The 24,916-nt window shown below is 39.2% G+C and overlaps 1 protein-coding gene and 1 long non-coding RNA gene across 14 annotated transcripts in view; one reads left to right on the forward strand and one right to left on the reverse strand.

Moving 5' to 3' along the window:
* The window catches only part of LOC129744119 (alpha-catulin), a 458,959-nt gene that overhangs the window by 41,228 nt on the left and 392,815 nt on the right, over positions 1-24,916 (forward strand). The window lies entirely within an intron of this gene.
* LOC129744127 (uncharacterized) lies at positions 6,219-6,700 on the reverse strand. Its single transcript, XR_008736822.1, has 3 exons — positions 6,540-6,700; positions 6,333-6,484; positions 6,219-6,268 (listed from the first exon to the last, which is right to left on the reverse strand). It is a non-coding gene; the product is annotated as an uncharacterized LOC129744127 (long non-coding RNA).

The raw sequence follows: 24,916 nt of genomic DNA on the forward strand, positions 1-24,916 counted from the left end.
AAAAGAAACTACTGTTCACGCAAAATTCGATGGTTTCTAGAAATAAGTCGAGGCAAATGGGGGTATGAAGTGTGATTTGGTCCCAATTGGCTATCACGCTTTTCCGTGCGAGCTCTATTGGTATGGAAGTAAATAGAGCCACCACGTCAAACGATACCATCACGTGCCCGTCGGGTACTGTGATATTGTTGACGTAGGTACAAAATTCGAACGAGTTTTTAATTGCGTATTTTGATTTGATTGAACGCTGTAGGATGTTGCCTACAAATTTTGATAGCTCATATGTAGGTGCTGTCATACATGGGACGACTGGGCGAAGGGGGAGTCCTGGTCGATTATTTTGGTCCATTCGAACCAGATAATCCAGTGAAATTGTTGGGCATTTTGGACGATTCAAGTGCTGGTATTGTGTTGCCTATTGTGTGGTGGACATTTTGTGCTGCTGGGACGCTCCAATTGTGATTGGTTGTCGTCATTTTGGACGCGCAAAGGAAACAAAACGGCTTCCATCGTTCGCCATCGCGGATTCCAGCAACCAGCATCAAGCCGCTAGAGTTTGGACCTAGCGAGGAAGAAGGCAGTGGATCCCAATCGAAGTTGGCGCTTTTGGATTCGGAGTTGGAAAATTTTAGAACGTTGGTCGGATTTTGGACGGATTTGGCTGGATATTGAAAAAAAAAAAGGATAAGTAGCGCATGTCTGTGGTTGTTGGTGTGTGATTTTTGGTTTCGAGATTGTGGCTAAAAATAAAACTTTGAATTAAATAATATTTTTTGGGTAGTTGAAATTTTCAATTGTGCAATTCCCTGAGGTTTCGATAATCTTGTCTTCGAATTGTTGATTCCGCTTTGGCTGTCAAGTCGCGATTCCCAGTCAAGGTCGGTTTTGTGAAACGTCGAGCGATTTTGAGTCAGTTTAGTCTGAATATTGGTTGGATTTTGAGTAAATCCATTTTGGGTTTGAGTCAGTTTTCGATAAGCTGAAATTTGTCAGATTGTGTTTGGATTCAAGTGAATCAAATAAGTCAGATTGTGTTGGAATCTAAGTGAATCAAATTGGTGATTCAGTCAATTTTGTGTTGGATCGGAATTATTGGAAGAAGACTTAAGAAAAGTGGTATCACAGACAATTCGACTTGCTCTGCGATTGTGTGAGAATTTGGTGATATCACTTGCAAAGTGCGCTGTGAATTTTTTAATTGGGTGATAAGTTTCATCAAAATGGAGGATCTCAGTATTTTGAAGAAGCAGGAGCGCCAGTTGAGGGCCTCCATTAAAGGTGTTGCCAACTTTGTACGGGATTTCAAACCAGAGCTGCAAGAGTCCCAGATCGAAGTCAGATTGAGTCTGCTTGAGTCAGTTATAAAGAAGTTCTACCTGGTAAGGCAGAAAATAGAAGTATTATTGGACGCTGCAGACAGTGAAGGAGAAAAAGAGGATGCCAAGGAATCAGAGGCAGCAAGAAAACGCAGGCTGCAGAGGCAGATTGAGGAACGTGAAGCAAAGTTCGATGAAGAAACGCTGCAGTTTGAAGAGCAGTATTGCACCGTGAAAGCTGCACTCCTTGCGTTACGTCCGAGGAAGGTTGAGGTCTTAAGTGCGTCTGGGTCTGCAGAACGAGCTGATACTATATCCCGTGTCAAGCTTCCGGACATCAAACTGCCAGTTTTCGACGGAAAACTTCGAGATTGGATTCCGTTCCGGGATATGTTTGACAGCTTGATCCACAACAACCATCAGCTCTCCGATATCGATAAGTTTACATATCTGCGGTCAGCGATAAACGGAGAAGCGCTCCAGGAGATCAGCTCCATTGAACTGTCTGCTGATAACTACCAGGTAGCCTGCGACATGTTGGAAAAGAGATACGAGAACAAAAAGTTGATCGTGAAGGCGTATTTGGACGCACTGTTTGGTATCGAGCCTCTGAAGAAGGAAAGCGGTGAAGCTCTGAACCGCCTTGTCAGTGATTTTGATCGCAACATACAGATGCTGGGCAAGATAGGCGAGGACACAGAGAAGTGGTCGACAATGCTGGCATACATGGTTTGCGCTCGCCTAGATTCGGTTACCCTTCGTCAGTGGGAGAGCCATCACAACTCTAAGGACGTGCCGACATACCAGAAAGTTATGGACTTCCTGAGAGATCAAGCGTTGGTTCTCCAATCGATAACGCCGAATAGAACTGAAGACATCGAAAGTCGTCGCTATCGTACAACAGTTCACACCACATCGAGAATCCAGAACAACTGTGTGTTCTGTGGTAATTCGTACCATCCAGCATCCACGTGCAGCAAGTTCAGAGCGATGTCGGTGCCCCAGCGCTTCGGAGTAGTCAAGATGAAGCGGCTCTGTATCAATTGTTTGGGTTCTGGTCATTTTATCGATCGTTGTAGCAGAGGTCCATGTCGTGAGTGCAACAGAAAACACCATTCGATGTTGCATAACAGTTTTTCAAGTCAGAGCTCCGTTTCACAAAATCAGTCGACAGTCAACAGTCAATCGTATCGGAATATTAATCGCCCAGGACCTTCTGGTGAAGGTCAAGAACAAGAGTTGATTAGACAGGATCAACAAAGTCAGGCTTCGTACACAAATCCTCAAGCACAAGAGAATTCCACTAATTCCTACCCCATAATACAAACACGCATTCGCCACACTCTACCACAACACACCACAGACAATTCTTTTACTTTTAATGCGGCACCAAGGCCGAAAAGCGCTAAATTTCGTTCGCCTCGAGTTTTGATGTCAACCGCTGTAGTGCGTGTTGAAGATCGTTTTGGTAATCATTCGTTTGCGAGAACACTGTTGGATTCGTGTTCTGAATATTGCTATGTTACGAAAAGCTTTGCGAAAAGATTGAATCTCCGAAGAAGTCGGAATGTTTTGAGAGTTCAAGGCATTGGAAATGAGTCAGTTAAATCGATTGAGTCAGTTGAGGCGAGAGTTCGGCCTCGTGTGTCAGAAATTTCTTCGTTTTCGGAAGATATGAGTTTCCATGTGTTGCCTAAGATCACGAGTAATCTGCCCACCACCAAAGTATCGCTTAATGGGATCAAGATTCCTCATGATTTGGTATTGGCGGACCCTGAGTTTTGGAGCCCGGGTCCGATTGATATGATTATTGGGGCAGAATACTTCTGCAATTTGTTACGTTCAGGAAAGTGTAAAGTTTCGGACGATGGTCCAACCCTGCAAGAAACTAAGTTTGGATGGGTTGTTTCCGGAAGAGTTCCGGAAAGTTCCGTTTAGACCTTCGAGTAGTCATCAAAGGATCAGAATGTTTTGTCAGTTATACAATGTTTGAGAACTATGATTGCTAAGGTTTGAGTTTGAATCATGTAATACAGTTTGGTGTCAGTTGAAGAGTCAGCTTGAGAACAGATGTTCAAAGAAATCCCAAAAAAGATTTCGGAAAGTAAATTTGTCGTCACATTGCCGAAAAAACTTAGTATGTTGCACCAATTGGGTGAATCTGGAGGAAAAGCGATGAGTCAGTTCCTCAGTTTGGGAGGCTATCTGCAAAGGGCAGAACTTAAGGCCTTGTGTTGGAAAATTATCGACGGGACATTTGAAAGAAGCTTAAGATGATTTGTCAGTTGATGTGTCAGAATTCAGTCAGAATGGGTCCGATCTTTGTCAGAAAGGTAAAAAAAAACGTATAGAATGTGTCAGCATTAGAACCTGGTTATCACCTCCCACGCCATGAAGTATTGAAGCCGGAGAAAACAACAACAAAGCTACGCGTATTGTTGGATGCGTCGAGTCGCACCTCAACGGTCGTTTCGTAAAACAATGCGTTGATGGTGGGTCCTAATGTGCAGAAAGATTGTTGTCGATCATCATACGCTTCCGTTTGCACCGATAGGCCATCAGTGCCAACGTCTAGAAAGTATACAGGATGGTACAAGTTCAGCAACCGGGTCAACATCTTCAGTGGAGTTTGTGGCGAGATACACCAGACGAACCAGTAAAGACCTAAGAATTAAAGACAGTTACATGCGGAACTGATAGTGTTCCATATTTGGAGAAAAAGTGTCTGAAACAGCTTGCTGAAAATGGTTCAGCATGGTATCTGACTGGGTCGAAAGATGTTCGAAAAAGTTTTTATTTTTGACGGCTGTCTAGTTGGAGCAGACAGTGAATTCTGATAATTTTGAAAATTACAGTCCGATTTAGAGTTTGATTTTTCAGAGTCAACTGTCCCAACCCTTGGTTTGAGAGACACAGAGTTAGATAAGTTTATGTTTGAATATTCCTCATTGGAAGTCTTCGAGTTCGCGAATCATGAAAAAAAATGTATTCACTCAGAAGCAACCTGTTTGTTCAATCCTCTCGGGCTCGCGGTCCAGTCTTTTGCGCCAGCGAAAATGATAATCCAACAGCTGTGGAGTCTCAACATTGGTTGGGATGGCCCATTAGACGTGTAGTCTGATAATCTTCGTAAGGGATACAAACAGAGTTTAGTGCAATTTGGTATCTTCCCCGCCACGTTGGTTTAGTTTCGGTCGAAGATTTTTGAACTGTGAACTCCCGAGGGAAAAGTTTTAGTCTGAAGTCATCGTTACGAGTGTGGTCCGTAACGTCGCATTGGGTTTTGCTTCAGACATAACGCTCAGCCCGTCATAAAATTGTGCCGACGAGATGGTAGAGTTGCAATCGTCAGTTTACTTCACATTTCACAGATTGAGTCGGAATTAAAGAAAAATGGCAGAAGAAGTCACGCAGAAAGAAGAGCTAGAATAGCTTTGGGTAATTTTTGTGGAATATGGTATGATCTGCCTCGAGAGCCGGTTATCGAACGCTGTTTTACAGGAATCTCAAAAAACATTTACTGGTTCTCGATTATCGTCATTCATAAGTTTGTAGTTCGAGAAATAAAGTTTATGGTTGACAAACATCAATGTTATAACAAACAGGTGGATTCAAAAGTCTGGTATGTGTTTAAAGGTCCACCTAAGATCGTCGAATAGATTATGGCTGATCTAGGTAACGTCAGCTACCCTATTGTCGAGTAAAACCTGAAATAAAGCTTAGTTCTTTTAGAAATGGGACACTTTCATTTGCTAATAGCTCGTTAACTAGTTATCGGATATTAAAAATTTTGACAGCATTTTGTTGCCTATAAAAAGTTCTATTCGACCTATTTTTTTCAAAATTTAAAATTTACGCGTTTTTGATAAATGTACGATGCAAGAGAAAAAGAAAAAAATAATTTTGCACAGTTTTCTTTAAAATTCGTCATTATCAAATTGATAGCTGACAAAACCGATGATTATTCCAAGAATGACTGAGTTTTTGTGGTGGATAAATATGCAAACACTGTCAATAATGTCCACAAAGTTCAAATCAAGCATTGGAGTGAAGCACATGATCGGCAACAACGGCAAAACTAAGGGTAGATCGCTGAAATGTCCAAAACAATTTTCTCCGATAAGCTGAAAGTGTTGCCTAGTGATGACTCATTGAAATCCAACCTAAAAAAAAACGTGTTTTGATAGTTCCAAAGCTCTTAAGCTGTAAAACCGGTACCGAAAAAAAAACGTTCAAAAATGTGGTCAAAAATTATCAAATTTGTTCATTTCGAAACAACTGTATCCACTCAGATGCTTCCAGTTTCTTTTAAAAGAGAAGTATTGGACCGAAAAGTATCAGAAATTGAAGAAGGAGGATGAAACCACCTAAATTATAGATTTTACGAAGTGTAAGTTGGAGAAACTGATCAATACCATGACTGAAAAAAGTGTGCGCTGGCCAATTGGAGATACCAAGAATAACGTAGAAATTTCTTTAACAAAAAACGGTAAATATTTTTTTTCAATTTTTTTCATGAAATATCATAACATTACCTTCATTTTCTTCATAGAAAGTATTTTGTTGAAACGAATAGTTTTTGAGATACACGCATTCGTAACTGTCCCATTTCTAAAAGAACTAAGCTTTAATGAATTTCTAAATGAAACTCCTCTAGTTAAAAATGCGTTGAACAGCCAAAAAGGGCCTGAAAGTTTAGTTTGAGTCAGATAACATAGTCAGAAACGTAAAATGATTCGCCAATTAAGTCAAAACTCCAGAATATAATGCAATGTGGCATATTTGGTTTTGAGTTTTGATAGTTGCGTTAGTCGAGATGGTGAACACACTTTGCATGAGAGAAATCTGGTAAAAACTAAACATCACGGAATCAGCACACATGGTAATTCGGACGGATCATCCAAGTACATTCGAGATCTTTGGGCCAAAGTAGCATCGTTGGACGGCAACATCTGAAACATATTGTAAAACTGTCACTACCAAGAAGTTGGGAAATCGAAAAAAAAAACAACTCACCTGAACAATATCTCAGCTGATGTCACCAAGCTGAATGTTTGCAGTGCTTATCGAATGTGCCACTGCAAATCTATGGAGCTGAAAGTTGCAATAGAAACACCTGGGCATCGTATCGAAACACAGCGCATCACCCGGGTCAAGTGCCCCGAAAGCTGAAAATACATTAAACGTTCACCATTGAGCAACTCCTATCGATAATCAACTTACCTGCAGAATATCGCAACTGGTACATTGTGCTGAAGATTTCTTGGCTGCTACGAATCGCACCGCAAGGAAACATGTTCCTGAGAGAAACATCACCGAATTTGGGACCGAAAAACTGAGTTGAAACCAAAATTAACGTGCTGCAAATTTGTTTCAGCAGCCAACAATTATGTTACACGAAGTGCAAAACCAAAACAAACCGTGCAAAATCAAAAAAATGGGAGAGAATGTTCTCCAGGGACGTCGGTGATAAAAGGGGGCAAATGGGTTAATCACCCTTAAAAGATCTTGAATTTTTGGGCAACAAAGTTGCATTTTGCTTTGTATAGAGTACATTGGTAAATCAAATTTGAATTGGATTGGCATGGAATTTGTACTAAATGGGTTCATCACCCTTAAAGATGCCGATTTTTGGCGATTAAGGTCGCATTTTGTATTATATACCGTAGATTATATTTAAATTGAATTATTTATGTAAAAATTGCTAGCATTTGTAAGATATTGTGTTGAAATCCGGTGGTTTCAAGGGGGCCGGAATGTTATAAAATGGCAATTTATTCCGTGGTTTGTGGAAGCCCCACAGTGAGACGTGCTAACGGTCCATAAATGCTCAATTTCTCACGTCTCACTGTTACACCGTTTCTATGTTTGAGAATGATCCAGAGAGCCGAACTGGAAGGAAAACAAACGGCAATAAATGATAATTTTCGTAACCACCAACCAGTGCGTATCGCGTTTTTTAACTCGTCCGAAAAACCCTCCTAATTGGGCAAACTAAATTGGTCCCCCAGCGTCGGAACGGGGTGAAGTTTTGGTGTCGTGCTTACTGATAGCCTTAGAAGAGTGTTTACAGTCCACTCTAGTGTAGTTATCGAACATTTTGGTCCTTCGAACCGGACTGATATACAAGAAAGCACTCGCTGCAAAGTCGTCAATAACATTCAAAATTTTATAAATAAACAACAGAATAATGGGTACGATGATCACAGACTTAAACTATTTAGAGCAGCAGAAATCCAAACTAGACGATTCTTCAAATCAAACACCACACTATTGGCACTAAAAGCAGACAAAGGGAACAAAACTGTCTTGATGGAACGGGAAATGTACGATACAAAAATGAAAGAACTTCTTAGCGACGAAAAAACGTACCAAATTATGAAACGCGATCCAACCTCAGGCTTCCAAACGAAAAACAATGACCTTGTTAAACGTTTGGAACAGCTGAGCCTGTTGGAGAAAAAAACAGCAGTCAAACTTCGTACGTACAAAGCCGTGTGCCCTAAAATATACGGCCAGCCAAAAGCTCACAAACCAGGACTCCCCCTTCGCCCAGTCGTCCCATGTATGACAGCACCTACATATGAGCTATCAAAATTTGTAGGCAACATCCTACAGCGTTCAATCAAATCAAAATACGCAATTAAAAACTCGTTCGAATTTTGTACCTACGTCAACAATATCACAGTACCCGACGGGCACGTGATGGTATCGTTTGACGTGGTGGCTCTATTTACTTCCATACCAATAGAGCTCGCACGGAAAAGCGTGATAGCCAATTGGGACCAAATCACACTTCATACCCCCATTTGCCTCGACTTATTTCTAGAAACCATCGAATTTTGCGTGAACAGTAGTTTCTTTTGCTTCAACCAAACCTACTATAAGCAAAAAACAGGCCTAGCTATGGGGAGCCCTATTGCTTCACCTATCGCCGAAATAGTGGTTGACGATTTACTCGATGCAGCAACAGCACACAGTGCCATCTCGCTCCCACATATACGAAAGTATGTTGACGATTTATTTTTGATATTGCCCGAACACACTATAGAATCCGTTCAAAAAGTTTTCAACTCTCAACATAATAATATACAATTTACTGTTGAAGTTGAAAAAGAACAATCACTACCTTTTTTGGACATGATGTTACACAGATGCGAAGATGGAAAAATCACCACCGACTGGTACATGAAACCGATCGCGTCTGGTAGATTTTTAAACTTCTGTTCCTTCCATCCACTTCATCAGAAGCTAAACGTTGCAACCAATTTTGCTAAACGTGTTTCACTCTTTTCATCTCGAACAAGCAAGAACGAAATCAACCAAATCATTCGAACAAACCTGAGGCTGAACGATTATCCGATTGGATTGATTAATGGGATCATAAACCGTCTCAATGAAAAGGATAACACCCAAACAGCTATGGTAGCGGAAGATAACAAAATTACACGTTCGCTCACAAATATAGATGGTCTTACCGCCAACATAACCAAAACATTGCGTTCGGAGTATGCTGATATACGAACAGCAAGTAAGCAAGTAAAAACAATTGGGTGTCTTTTTCCGATCATAAAAGACAAAACGCCGCACGATGAACAAACCAACGTCATATACAAAATAACATGCAAAGGACATTGGAAAACAGATGAAACACAGGAAGCAGAAAACTGCGAAGCATGCTACATAGGATGTACTACGAGAATATTAAAACAACGAATCTCACAACACAGGACTCAAACTAACGAACTCAAGCGCCTATGGAACATCGGATACACAAAACAGGACTACGCAATACAACAACTTCGCCAACAGACAGCATTATTGGAGCACGAAATAGCTATGGATCACCTGTTCGACATAGATAAAGCGGATATCATCGACAGGTGTGACAACGAGAACAAATTGCTGATCCTGGAGAGCTGCCATATAAAAACAACAAAGCACGCGATAAACCTAAAAAAAGACACCGAAAACATACATTCAACATACGCAAACATTTTTAAAACACTTCAACACACAAAAAGAAAAATAAACTCAAAACATAAAAACACCAACACAGAAACACGAATCCAACAACAACCTGTAAACAATAGCATACACTAGCTGAACCAGATCAAAGTAAAACAAACAGTGGAAAGTAGTGACTGTGAAAAATCGAAGCAGTGAAAATTTAATCCAAATATAGGAGGAAGTACGAATTTTCACACAGTAAGTCAGATAACACTACATAACACTAGAATCGAAAATTAATCACAAAAATTATTGTAACAGAACAAATGACAGCTTTATCTGATCAGCCGAATCAAACCTGACAAGAAATACGACACATTTTAGGTAAGAATCAGATAATCTTGTGAAGAATTTTTTGATAATTTAGTTCACACACAATAAACTTTGCAGTCCCTGATGACGATCCTATATGGATTGAAACGTTGGAACGTTAAATAAATAGTCGTTTTCACTATTTAAAAAGACTGAAAGCCGAAAAATACATCTCGAAATTCAAGTAACAGTCGTTAAAAATATCATTCGATTTCAGATTCAGATTTCAGATTCAGATTTCAGATTCAGATTTCAGATTCAGATTTCAGATTCAGATTTCAGATTCAGATATCAGATTCAGATTTCAGATTCAGATTTCAGATTCAGATTTCAGATTCAGATTTCAGATTCAGATTTCAGATTCAGATTTCAGATTCAGATTTCAGATTCAGATTTCAGATTCAGATTTCAGATTCAGATTTCAGATTCAGATTTCAGATTCAGATTTCAGATTCAGATTTCAGATTCAGATTTCAGATTCAGATTTCAGATTCAGATTTCAGATTCAGATTTCAGATTCAGATTTCAGATTCAGATTTCAGATTCAGATTTCAGATTCAGATTTCAGATTCAGATTTCAGATTCAGATTTCAGATTCAGATTTCAGATTCAGATTTCAGATTCAGATTTCAGATTCAGATTTCAGATTCAGATTTCAGATTCAGATTTCAGATTCAGATTTTAGATTCAGATTTCAGATTCAGATTTCAGATTCAGATTTCAGATTCAGATTTCAGATTCAGATTTCAGATTCAGATTTCAGATTCAGATTTCAGATTCAGATTTCAGATTCAGATTTCAGATTCAGATTTCAGATTCAGATTTCAGATTCAGATTTCAGATTAAGATTGCAGATTCAGATTTAAGATTTTTTCCTCTTTTCTTTTTCCTGTTTCCTTTTTCCTCTTTCATTCTTCCTCTTTCCAATTTCCTCTTTCTTCTTCCTTTTTCCACTTTACTCTTTCCTTTATCCTCTTTCCTTTTCCCTTTGTAATTTTTCCTCTTTCCTCTTTCCTCTTACCTCTTTCAGCTTTCCTCTTTCCTCTTTCCTCTGTCCTATTTCCTCTTTCCTCTTTCCACCTTCCCCCTTTCATCTTACCTCTTTCCTCTTTCCTCTTTCCTCTTTTCTCTTTCCTCTTTCCTCTTTCCTCTTTCCTCTTTCCTCTTTCTTCTTTCCTCTTTCCTCTTTCCTCTTTCCTCTTTCCTCTTTCCTCTTTCCTCTTTCCTCTTTCCTCTTTCCTCTTTCCTCTTTCCTCTTTCCTCTTTCCTCTTTCCTCTTTCCTCTTTCCTCTTTCCTCTTTCCTCTTTCCTCTTTCCTCTTTCCTCTTTCCTCTTTCCTCTTTCCTCTTTCCTCCTTCCTCTTTCCTTTTTCCTCTTTCCTCTTTCTCCGTCCTCTTTTCTTTTTTCTCTTTCATCACTTCTATCTTCTCTTTTCTCTATACTTTTTTCTCCTCTTTTCTGTTTCCTCTTTTCTTTTCCTTATCCTCTCTTTCCTTTTCTTTCTTTACTTTTCCTTCCGGTAGTTTTTTTAGGAATTAGAATTATTTTTCCATCTTTCGAAATTAAACTCAGCTGCTTTAAGCAGTCGTTAATACCTGGTATTATTTTTTGATTATTTCAGTTCTGCTTCTGCCAGAGTTAGTTGAGCTTGTAAACTTCGACTCTTTCAAAGCTTTCATTTAACGAGGCCCAAACCCGTTCATGTTCAGTTCGACATGATTCAGTTCCGTTCGCAAGTAAACTTTTGCACAAAGGCAAAACAATCTCTGATACCCGACACAGTTGTAGGAAAGCTCGCTGTTGCTCGTTAGCTCCAAAATTGGACCTCAAACAAGAAAATTCAACAAAAAAAAACAATCTCCCCCTAACGCGCGCAAATTTGGCCATTTCTCTGGTCCAAATAATTTCGGCTTTTTATCATGGTTGGTACCGCAATTTTCTTCCACCGGACGACCAAGGCAAGGTAGCCAAAAAGATGAAAAGTGTTGAAATTTTGCTGCCCCTTCTTCCCGTTTCTCCTAGGGGTAGATGGATGGATCGGTCCAGAGGGAAAATACTTTTTATCTTAATTAGGAACAAGTTTTTCTTTGAACAAAATCGGATTGTTGTACTTCTTTTTTTTGTGGCACCTCTGACCGAAAGAGAGAAGGTGTATTGTGAACGGCTTCTTTCATCATAGCCATTGGTTTCGAAGGCAAGGTTAGGTTGTGTCGTTTTTGTATATTAAAAATTTCAATTGAACTTGAAAAAGAAAAAATTTTGCTAGAATGTCATATCAGATGAACTGAAACAACTTCTCAAGCTTCGATGTTTAATAAATATAGCTCGGTAAATTTTAGAAATATTATAAAGAAAATAACATTTTTTAACCGTTTTATTTCTGCGAAGTTAGCAAAACAACCAAAAGTTACAAATTTAACAAAAAAAGACACTTCCTAATAATTTTGTGATTCAATAAACATTTTTCACCGAACAACCACGTGGCTGCCTGTTTACGGGCTTGTTGTGCTGATTCGGAGATGTATGATGATGGACCCTTTTTCTTGGGGGCTCTCGTTTAACTTTTTCAGGTTCGCTTACGATTGGGGTAAAGAAAGTTGAGGGACGAGAAGAAAAATTACCCGTGGAGCTGATATTTCGTTCTGGTACGGTCAAGCCGTAATGAACCTTTTTTCCCATTCCATTTGATCTTTTTCCCGGTTCTCGTTAAGGTGCTGCCGATGGGGTTCAATGTTGTTAAACTTTTTTTTATGTGTTTAATAAACAAAATACGATAGCAGAGTACCGCAAGATTGAATGCGACTTTTTGGAAAATATTGCATTGATTTGAAGGAGTTTGTTTTTATTTTACAAAAATCAAACGAACTCTACAGAGATTGATACGATAGTTATCACTGTTTTAAAAAAGACTCGATTTTACTAAATAGCTATGAATTTATTCAAAAATTTTCGATAACGAGAATTTGAAGCCCTGTTTCAATTGCTCATTCCTCTTTCAAAGAAAATGCGGTGCGTGGCTCTAATACTACAAACCATAGCTTTGAAAAGCAAAATCATCCCCCCTTACCGTTCCAGCTAAAACTTGGAGAAATCAATGGAAACTGGCAATAGCAGTGGTTTCACTGCGTCATTCGCGATTTGAAACATAATTGGAAAATGAATAAAAAATGTTATTCGATCTAGGCCGCATTTTCCGAGGGATATTAGCAAAGAAAATTTTTCAATCAAAACGAGTAATGGAATCCGGGATGCCAATTTTCTTCTCAATCGATTTTCAATCTTCAATTATAAATTATCTTATAATTTCGTCGTCAATGGACAACCTAAACAAAAACATGATCAAATTAGAAACTTTTTCAACTGGCAACCCTAGAGGACACGTGCAGCTTTGTGGAACCGCAATGTCAAAGCCGCAGCCTGAATGTAGGCACTAACTTTCTTTTCAAGAAACGAGCTTCCTGGTTGGGATCTGTTTAGGAAAGGCGCACTCCATTAAGCACACACTCAACGACACTAAATACACCGGGTTAGGCTTTATAAATTTTGAATAAATCATTTCTTGCCGAGCAACTGAATAAACAACAAACCAGCCCATTCTTTGCTATCGAACCTCCCCGGAAGCAAACTCGAGCTAAGCCGTTTTTGGGATGGCCCAAGCAGCAAGGGGCGTCTAGAATTGCAAGATGATTTATTTTTATTTATCTCTTTGCACAAAAAATTCAGCAGAAATCAGCTTATTATTGAGTAATCTTTGGCAGTTCAAATCGGAAGCTAGGAAGTAGCAATTATCGAAATTAGAAAAAAATAGCTCAAAGATCGAGTTTTTTTTATGCATTTTTAAACGTTTTTATTTAATTTTTCAAGTTTCATCCAATCAGGCAATAGACTATTTGAGAGTCTGAACACGGAACAATGATGTAATTCACATATTAAAGCTGTTCTATGCATCAGGCTGATAACTGTCAGTCGGATCATCCTGAGGTTCCGCTGGCTGGAGATCTGGCATATGAATTTAGAGTTCATGTGCTCGAACACCATCTAGACATTGTTTTTTTTAAATTAAGTTTTATTTGTCAATTTTTCTTACACAATTTGTCTCCTCTGATTTTATCACTCATCAACATCTAGATGAAAATTTAGTTCAGCTATATCGACTCTACCGCTGTATTTATCAACGAAGCAGATATATTTTACAAGCAATTTCAGAATTTCCATTCTACGCCTTTCGTTTAATCCTGCTAAAACAGGTCTCAACAGGTCTTCGAAAACGAGCCGCCTCCATCCCCCCAAGATGACTGATTTGGTAAGGTATTTGGGATATGTTTGAAAGGATAAGTTTCAGGTCGGGAAGATCTATTGAAATTACTGGTCGGAAATTTGTTTGTACAAGAAAGGAGTTATAAGAAGGAAGGGAAACGATCTCTTTTAGATGACGAGAAATTGCGAGCGACTTACATTTTAGCTCCGGTAGTTGCAGCTTCAGTCCTCCGTTCTCCCTGCTGCGAGCAAGCTGCATCATTGGAACGCGGGCAACCATTTCTTTCCAGAGAAACGTTCCCATCGTCGAGGTTATTTTCGCCGTTTGTACGCAGAACGGCGGTAGAATGGATGCGAGATACCAAATCCTTGATGTGGCGAAGGTATTTAGCATAATAACCCGTTGATGCAGCGTCAACGTTCGGAGAGACTGCAGTCACATAAGCTGCGAGAATTTCCCCACTTGCGCATTCCAGTTCAGTGTTGTCATAAGACGTATTGAGTTTGCGAACACAACACCCAGAATTTTGACTGTGTCGACTGTTTGCAGCCCCTGGGTGTTGATAGTGCCGCCTTCGCAGAACCCAACGTGGCAACCGTCTTCAGCACATTCAATTTTGCTCCGGCAGCCCTCTCGAAGCGAAGAAACAGACCATTCATCTCGTCGATTTGCATCGTAGAAGTGACAATCACACTGATGTCGTCACGCTACCAGCAGATCATTGGCGCACACACGTTCCAGTCTGTACACGAGAGGATGGAGGTACGGCACGGAAAGTTGCATGGACAACGGGTCCCCTTGCCAGACCGACCGTTGGATCTCGAACGGCCGAGAAAGACGACCGTTTATTAGCAGCCGCGAGGTGGACCGGCTGATAATGAGCGAGAGAAAAGCGGTGAAATCCTTTAAAAATATTTCGTTCTGAGGTGGAGCATTTCTGCCCGTCACTCAGAATGCGATGCTCTTTCATCACGCTCTCCAGCCTGGACTTGAGGACAGTGATGTCAACCTTCAAGATTTTGTCTGGATCCTCCAGACTTTTCGGACCTTTTCCAGACATTTTTTTTAGGTTTCCAGACTTTTGTCATTTCTTCCAGACTTTTAAGTTTCGGCATGAATTTTTTGACAAAACAGTCAAAATTCAAAATTTGCGTTACAAAATGGCAGGAACTGATTAATTGAGTAATTGAAGAGTCACGAGAGTGTCACGAATATGGATGTAAAACATGAAGCTAAGCATAGGACGTAGAACCGCTAACCACCACAACGGTCTCAGGCAGTGGTAGAGTATAGAATGTTAGATTATTCCCTACACAGTAAACAGCAATTTTGCAATCTGGCGACCAAAAAAAAAAAGGTCGTCACCTGTAAAGTTCGCCATCCAGACTTTTCTAGACATTTCCAGACATTTTTTTGAAATCTACCAGACATTTCTGAAAAACAGTTGGCATCTCTGCTTGAGGATGCGTGAGAAGAGCTTGTAGTCGCCGTTGAGAAGCGAGATCGGACGGTACGATCGCGTCGTGTTATCTCCACCTCTCTTCTTGACCAGCACGATGATCCCTTCGACGAATGCAGAGGGGAGATTTCCACTGAGCGCCTCATTAAGCAGCAGATTCAGTTCTCGGTGGATGACATCGAACATGCGGTGTTAAAACTCTCTTGGAATACCATCGCAGCCGGGGGACTTACGTGGAGCACTTGATGATATTGCCGACCAGATTTCGGCCGTCGTGATTTCTCTCGTGCAGGCTTCGTTCGATGGGTCGTTAGGTGGGACGACATTTTCGCAAACGAAGCTGTTTTCGTCCTCTGCTATTTCTTCTTCTGCATAGAGAGTCGAGAAGTAGTCGATCATGTGCGCCTCGATCGCATGCGGCTCTGCTATTGTTTCGTCCTGCTTCGTTCGCAACTGTGTGATGACGGTCTTCTTTCTTCGCCTTCCCCCCAACTGGAATAAGGAGATGGGTTCTCCTGCCACATGCGTTTCATTGATTTGCATGAACGTGTGAGAAAACCTCCGTTGCAGGGCGAGCATTTCGCCTTTCAGGCGGTTGATGGTAGCCAACATTTCTGGGTGCTGGTAGTACCCGACGTAGGCAACACGCAGCTCGCTGTAGAGGCGCTGATGTTCGTCGTGGAATTCTTCAAAGAACGCACGAGGTTTCCACTTAAAAAATCGTTTGATTTTTGGCTTTGCGAACGAAATCCACCATTCGATCCAAGATCCAAAATTTTTACGCTGCCGGGTCCAGTATTGCCACTGTAGCTGAAATTCCGCAACGTTCTCGTTGGTCAGGAGATGTGGACGGAGGGACCAAAAGCCTCGGCCCTGCTCTTGTCCAAGATGTGGGAGGCAAATGCGGAGTGTCAGTGCTTTGTGGTCGGTAAATGAGCAAACGTGGGTGTGTGCTGCTCTCAGGTGATCGCGCAAACCGCTGCTGACGTACATGCGATCGAGACGTGATTGGGCGTTGCGGCAGACGTACGTGAAACCACTATCGCGTGGACATAATTTCTCCCATACGTCATGCAGCTGCAGTTGTTGGATGGCTGTTTTGAAAGCGGGACTGATGTTTGGGCTGCTTGAATCGCATGCTCGAAGCACACAATTGAAGTCGCGGGTCAGGATGACGTGCGGAGTGCGGTGACGGAGATAGTAGGGAAGTGTTTCCTTGAAGAAAATCTCCCGAGCAGCTCGTAGTGCGGAACCCGAGGAAGCGTAAACATTGCAGATTGTAGTGTTTTGCACTCGCAGCGCAAGCAGACGGCTGTCCAGGCTTCGCTCGACGTGAGTGACCTGGATGTGCTGCTTAAGTGCGATAGCTGTGCCTCTTCTCGTGTGGTCTACGTTGAAAAAAAAAACGGTGAAGCCAGGCAAGGAGAGCTGTTCGTTTTCTACTTCTTGCAGACACACTTTGTCGAGGTTTTGGCTGCTGATGAAGTTTGGAGAGCGTTCAGTTTCGTGGGGTTCGTGATGGTGACGATGTTGATCGACGAGATGTTGTACGACGTGAGAGCCATTACAGAGGGATTGACAGCTCCTCTTCGGCGTCCATGCCGTCCCCAGTGGGATTCGGTCGAGATTTTTTTTTTATTTCTGATTAGCTCCCAGCAAACATGAAATCGCATTAGAAATGATAACTCAAGTCATTAAAAATGTTACTGCGAATCGTAATTCCAACTAACGAAATTAAAAGGTCGTAAAAACCGCTATTCGAAGTCGAATTAAATGGTTTCAATCGGATATGATAAAAAGTCCGCCATGTTTGTAGATTCTGAAGACGATTCTGTTCCTTTTTTTCTCCCGCGTGGTTCAAGCGAGAGAACAGCTTTGTTGTTCTCTCGGCGACCATCAGTGCAACCAGATCGCTAAAAATCAGATGGTGTATTTGCAAGAATTGCCCAATGACAGAGGCAGCAAATATTGTCGCTGGCAACGGTTTGCATGCGTTAAGAGAAAAAACTTTTGCTCTCTTGCATTCTTTCAGTATGTATGAATATAGTGTCGAAATCGTATTCTCTTATCGCTTTAGCCAGAAGTTTAAAATATGTATGTATATTGCCTCCACTTTGGTAGGTAAATGCTGTTTTGTCGAGTTTTATACGATCATTCTAAAATTTATATGAAACGTACAACAAAGTTGATGAGAAATATACCTACAAAATTGTTTGCTGGGTTGGCTCGTTCTGCTGCTCGTGGAGGCAGTGGAATCGTCGGTTTCGTGGCCATTGCTGCTTCGCCACGTTTGCGTAGCTCTTCTGAAACAGAAGCTTTTTGTTCTGGACACATGATATGCCAGTGTGTGCTTGTTCCTTACAGTGGCGACAAGTTTGCAGCTGTCCCTTGTAGGTGACGAACGCTGTCTCTCCTTCGATGTTCATTCACGAATGGATATTCTGCTTCACTATCATACGGGCAGACCATATGCCGAGCAGGATCCCTTCGTCTTCTTCGCTTCCGCCCCACATCACTTCGCGGATCGGAAAAATTTCACCGGACTCGTTTAGGAAACCGACGATTTTTTCTTCGGGCACGTCTTCAGGAAGATCATGGACCCGCACTTCAACACTGCCATCTTCCAAGCTGAGCCGAATCTTGATCTTCTTCCCCTCACCAACCTCCACTTCATGTTTCGCGTCATGTTCATCTACGACTTTTTGTGCTATCGCCAAGTCAGCGACCTGGACGAAAACACAATCTCCACCTCTGTGGCACTGAAGTCGTTTAATGTCTTCTCTCTTCAATCCAAGCATGGATCGACAAAAACCAAAAAGTTTTTCGACCGACGGCTTGACGGTAAGCTGCGAACAGTCTATCTTGAAAGTATTTTCACGCCTCATCGCGGAAACTTCAAAACGCGACGCGGCACGGCACTGAGAAATACAATTTCCAACGATAGATGCTTTACTTGTGATAAGCGCACTCGAAATAAAAAGACGTCTGCACGTCTCAGAAGCTGAGCGATAACTGACTAAGAATAGGGAAAGACATAATCAGTATTTTACAAACAGTTTCAAGGAAATGTTAAATTTATTTTTTTCCGGTAGAGTAGAATTATTTGTCCTTAAACTTCAGTCCTTAGTCCTTAGTCCTTAATCCTAAGTCCTTAGTACTAAGTCCTTACTACTAAGTCCTTAGTCCTTCGTCCTTAGTCCTTAGTCCTTAGTCTTTAGTCCTCAGCCCTTAGTCCTAAGTCCTTAGTCCTTAGTCCTTAGTCCTTAGTCCTTAGTCCTTAGTCCTTAGTCCTTAGTCCTTAGTCCTTAGTCCTTAGTCCTTAGTCCTTAGTCCTTAGTCCTTAGGCCTTAGTCCTTAGTCCTTAGTCCTTAGCCCTTAGTCTTTAGTCCTTAGTCCTTAGTCCTTAGTCCTTAGTCCTTAGTCCTTAGTCCTGAGTCCTTAGTCCTTAGTCCTTAGTCCATACTCCTTAGTCCTTAGTCCTTTGTTCGTAGTCCTTAGTCCTTAGTCTTAGGATCATTGTTTGAACAAATATGAAAGAACCTGCCCACATAAAATTGTCCACCCACATAAGAGGCAATTCTTTTTCAATTGGCAAATACAATCAAATTAAGTGAAAGACACACAATCCTGCCAGAGGCAAATAAAAATCAATTACAAAGTATATTTTCTCATTACAAATGCCGAAGCCTTGAAAATTTCTGGGCGGACGGAAGGACGCCCCAAAATGGAATTCCCGACAGCTCTACAGAAGAGTGGATTGGAAAATTTCCACCTTTTTCCATCGTGTCGGCAGCCATCGTCGTAATTTTCAGTCCCACTCAATTTGCGTCAAAAATTTAACACAGGCCAATCAAAAAAAGGCGGCTCCCGACTCTAGCTAGAGCAGCAAAAAGCGTCTCACCCGCAGTGCTTGAGTGAGTGATGCTTTTATTCAGGTTTTTTTCTTTTTCTAGTTGGTTCTCAAAGAAGTGTCCTTCAAACAATAAGAAGATTCGCTGATAGACGAAGTTTGAAGGAAAAATGTCGAGAAAAAAAAAAGAAAATAGTCAAACGTTTCGCTCAAACGTGTTTCGTCAGCATTTTTTCTGGTGCTCAGCTGCTGGGTTCAACAATTTTTTCGGGGAAATTCCTGCTGTCCTCTCTTGAGGGATCTCTCCTTTTATTTTCCTCCCGTTGTTGATTGCATTAAAATGGTTAAAGACTAATTCCTGTAGCGCACTTTTAGACATGTCTTTCGCTTTCGTTCCTCGTTATTTGTGTTCTTTTTTTTATTTCAATTTTTTTTCCTGGGAAAATAACGGACATTTTTCCCAATGGCTGTAGGCTCATCTGTCATTGCCAGTAAAAAATAAAACGAACACTGGAACTATGAGAAGCATTTTTTCCGTGCTCATTTTGGGGAAATACTAGGACAAACCGAGAAGACAGAAGCTAAAAAAAATTACCTCTAGCTAGGACCAGAGAATCGGACAGTTTGGGTTTGGGGTTTCGGGTGAGGTCATTATCCACAGGATAATTATTCCCGGCTGGTGAATACGTTGCCTGTCCTGTTTTGTCACCACTAAGCTTGGGTAAATTTTAGGCCTCGGAGTATTGTGTACTGATTCTTTTTTTTCGAAGCGAAAGTTCATAAGTTCATTAATTGTTTATTCATGAGGAACTTTGCTATTACCAACCGCTTAAAGGGAAAGTTTCAAATCGGTGTCAAGGGAGATTAATTTTTTATTTTCAAACAAAGTTCAACTTCACAACGCATTTTGTTTTTCAAAATCTTATTGTAATTAGAAAAAATATCAAAGTCTTACTCATTACAGACAGTTTAAGACAGATAAAATTAAAAAGAAATCGTTGATTTTAAAATATAAAAGAAGCTTTTTACAACACAGCAACGAATTGTGTTGGTGACTCTCGAAAAGGACCGCAGGATATTTTTCGGAAAAATACTCAAATTCGGCATTCTTAATACCTTAACCTTTGAACGATTTTGAACAATCGTAGAAGTCAAAATTAATCTTAACAAATATTAGAGAATCCCTATTTCAGCTAGTTTACTTAAAAAAATTCAACTTGGTTGGAAATTATCAATTAAGATTTCCATGTATACTTGCCATCTTACTTGAGTTAAACTATTTTTCATCGCATGGTTTTTCGACATTTTTGAAAGATTTTTTCAAACATACGACAATCGTTCAAGAAGAAAATGCAGCGAATATACATTGCTGTTAGAAAACACAAGCATATGGGAAATACTTTTTTCTCTACTGTAACAAAACATTACAAGACAAAAATACTGTTTATTGAAGCTGTTAGTTAAGAAAAAAAAATACTCTGGGGTCAACAGGGAGCATTTGAACCCAATTTCTTTTGAAAAAAAAAACTCAATTGGGATCAATCGGAAGCTTTTGGATTTGGACATCACTTTCAGAACGATTTCAATTTTTTTATTGAGATTTTCATCCCTAATGAATTCGTGCTTTTTTTTACCACATAAATAACATTTATGTGGTAAAACCAAATTCTTGATAGACATAAATAGTCATAAAAACCAATATTTAAATATGTTTAAGTATTTTGGTTTTTGATACTTAGTATTTGGTAGTTCAGTATTTCAGTTATTTCAACCGAACTCACTCGATTTTTCTTATTGCATTCATGCAAGTTTGATCGCCAAGATCTAATAGTACAAGTGTTCGAAAACAGTGACATACAAATTTAATAAATATTGAAAACAGGTTGCCTGTGCCTTTATGTCGTTTGTAATGTTATTCAATTTTTTTTAATTATTGCACATCCTAAAAACCTTCTTGAGGCTCAGCCAATATGTGGATTAAAAAGCTTATATTTAATACGAATGCTTATCAGGAGAATTTCTAGTTTAAATGTCATCCAATTTTGAGACGACTCCATTTGAAGGGGGTCACCCATACAAAACATCCAATGGGAACCAATGGGAAAATTTGGACACGAGACCCCGAAAAAAATCGAAGCCGCCGTTTTGAAAGCTGGCATAAAATATACCGCCCCCTTACAATCATTAGCCACTTACCGTATCCTTTTACCACAAAATGTTCGTTCAATTGGGTGTTAGTTGACCAAATATCATGCTTTGCATGAATTTCAGTCATTGAATACGTCCTTTTTGAATTCAAATATGTGTTTATTTTCAACGTTGTTAAAAAATAACGTTATATACCGAAACAATAATTGTTTTTCAAAACCACAATTATGGGTCAAAATTGTAACCCGTAACAATTATTATTAATCAAATTGCTCACGATTATTAGTCACATAGAATTCCATGGCAACATCAAAATATCAACATAGAAATCAACAAGTTTCTAGTAAACATTTGAGGGTATTCTTGGCTAATATACATTCAAGGGGCAATTGGGTTGAGCTAGCCATGAGCAACCATATCTCGTGAAACCAAAAAAAGTACTTTGAAATCATTTATTCAAAAAGTCAGAAGAAACGTTAGGGTAAGTGAGCCCTATTTTGGCATGGTCCTTTTCTTGGCATGCCAATATGTCTTTTCATGTTTTTCAGGTCCAAATTGAGCTTAAAAAATTTTGAATATATTTTCATTGCGAAGAGACTAATTTGTTTCAAATCTCTGCATACCGAATTTTTTGATTGTTTGTACTTTAATAAAGAAGTTAATTTTTTTCGATCTGCATCCGAGGAAATTATGTTGGAAATCACCGTATGAAAATCAGATGAACTAACTTTTCTAGTGCAACTGTTAAATTCACATGCGATTTCAAACGCGGACATTCATTTGAAAAAATCGCAATAAATACTCATGCTTACAGTTAAACTCGGAAAAATAAAAAAAAAAAATACTAGAAAGACTAAAGAGAGAATATTTATTTAGGTTTTGAATAAAAATTTAAAACTAATTTTGTTCCTTTTCTTGGCATGCAACTTCAATCGAAATACACCACCAGTGTTGGATGTTGGAAAAAATACATGTTCATTAAAGAGGTATTTTTGGGCTGATGTTTTCCCTAAAACTTCATTTAAAACTACGCACAAATGTTTTCATACTAATTGGGTTGTATGATAAGATCGTTTCTATCAACTTTAGTTTCGAAATAAGTTGGAGAACATAAGTGATTCGACTAACTTAAAGTCATATCCGAGCATTGAAAATGCAAAAATCGCTATTTGGGAACCATGAATCGAGGGAACATTGGTATGCGTGCGAACAGCATTTGCATTGCAGTTTGCCGACCAAAAGCCACGTGGTCTCCTACAGATCACAGTGGTTCAAAATATTAAAAAAAAAAAACTAAATTAAATTAAGCATCTCACAAGACTTAAGATGTTTTTCTTATCTAAAAATTGTTAGATCGATGGCAATTTATGACTTTAGTATATAAAATTCATAATTAATTGAGTTTTGGAATCGTTTTCTATTGCTTGGGGACCATATACCTACTCAGATTTTATTTTTTGGATTTTTGTTCTAATTTTGTTCATGGAAACAGAAGTTGGAAGTTCAGGAAAATTTCGTTTTGTTTCCAATTATTCCTTAAAATATTTGATGTGAGTCGAATTAAAAAAAATGTTTTAGCAAGGTTTACATTCTAACATCTATTTGGCGTGTCAAACCACTGCGCAACGCCCCGGCATTCGAGATGGCTCTTGCTAGAAGCTCATAATCTCAGCTAACAAATTCAAAAGGGCAAATTTTTAAAATACCATTCAAGGAATTTTTCAATTTCTTACTTTATGAAGCCAAACTCCACAATATGAAGACAGTTGTTTGGTAGTGAAAATAACCCTATGTGTCGCAATCAAGTTGCGGAATTTCTGGACTTCCGACTTTTTGAAATGAAAGCTCATTTTGTGCTTCCCTTTCAACCAAATTTCATCAATGTTTTCAAAAGCCTTTTTGTTGTATGAGTGGCGCCTGGTGTTCCAACGTCGCATAGAACTTTACGCTCAGCTGACGTCATTCTGTCAGTGGCCTTATATTCAGAATAGCCAACGGTTCTGTTAACTGTCAATTGAGCATTGTTGGTAAAGATCTATTGCACTTTGCTGGAGGCCAAGAATCGGATCATCGAAACGGCAAACAATTGGTACGGCGGCCAAGTAATTGGAGCACCGCAGTGAGTACTTTGCATGCATTTTACTCACATTTATGAAAGTTCCATGGAGAAAACATATTTTTGTTGAACTCTAAGCAAGTTAGCAAGTAAATTCTTCAAAGGATGTTATATGGTGCACTCAACAGGAAGGTTGGAATGTTGAAAAAAAGGGTAAACCATGCCTTAAGTGCCAAGGTCGGGTACATTTACCCTAAACATAATTTAAGATCCATATAATTATCGAGCTTTGCGCCCGGCTGGTATACAAAAAAATGTACAGTAGAACCCCGCTTACTTAAGATAGTCGGGGGAAGGGAATATTTAATCGTCGTTTCTGGCAAGTTTGGATTTTAAACTTCCCAAAAACGTAAATTAAATATTTAATGAGGTGGCAGGTTAATGTCTTGGAAACTATGTGGCTCACATGAAATTCGAAAATTTTCTTTTTAAATATTCTTGTAGGTATGCCTAAAATTTTATGCGTATTCAGTACTGTTTGCATACCCAAGGGCGCTTATCGTGCACACTGTTTATAATGACTAAAACTGCATGTTTATTAAAACAAGATGATAAAGTAATTTTTGGTAAGCTGTATTCCTTTCGTAAATTTGCATAAGATAAAAAAAAACTTCATAAAATGGTAGAAATACGTTGGTTTTTCTGATCAACACTGATCAACATAATTTTATACAATTATTGCTTTATGTCTCTCTTGGAAATTGATCGGTTTATACATCATGAATATCAATTTAAAGCTTGAGAATGCTCTAAACAATGCTCAATATTTCAAACCGTTCACCTTGTTTATGCTCAAGATATGCAGTTTTGTATAAGAATTTATCTTTTCAAAAAGTTGATTGATTTAAATACCGTTTTATAAAAGGGTCTTTTGTAATAAATGCAACTCCTGTAGCAATTCATCAATTTTCACGAAATATCAAATCAGAATCACATCAAATTGAAATGTTTCCTAACCACATTTCAGCAAAAATAAAACATTTTTCATCACATTAATTTCACTAAATTATGACTGTTATTTTCTGGTTAATAAGGGCAAAATAACAATTCGCTCAGTTGTCTCCGTTCTAACATGACGTCAGGTTTGAATTTATGTGAGAATTATACACAATTTTTTTAAATCCAAATCTAGGGGTTCACTGTTGAGATGAAAAACAATTCTTCAGGATGCGTCGTGTTAATGCAACAGTAAATCTCTAAATTTGGGGAGAACTGGGTTTGCAGAACAATAGTTAGATTCTTCATCAAATTTGAGTTGATGGTCTGAGTGAAGGACTAAGAAATAATTGTTATAAAAAGTAGTTCCTCAAAGCCAAAGTAGTTAAAGTTCCTTGAGACTGTTCAGACATTTCAAGTTGTCAAACATTTTTCATCAAGTATTTTTTAACTCAAAACTCAAAACAAATTGAAATATATTTATTGAATCATGAACATTTTTTTGCTATAA

This window comes from Uranotaenia lowii, chromosome 2 (genome assembly GCF_029784155.1).
Source record: "Uranotaenia lowii strain MFRU-FL chromosome 2, ASM2978415v1, whole genome shotgun sequence".
In the NCBI taxonomy this organism is placed as follows: domain Eukaryota; kingdom Metazoa; phylum Arthropoda; class Insecta; order Diptera; family Culicidae; genus Uranotaenia; species Uranotaenia lowii.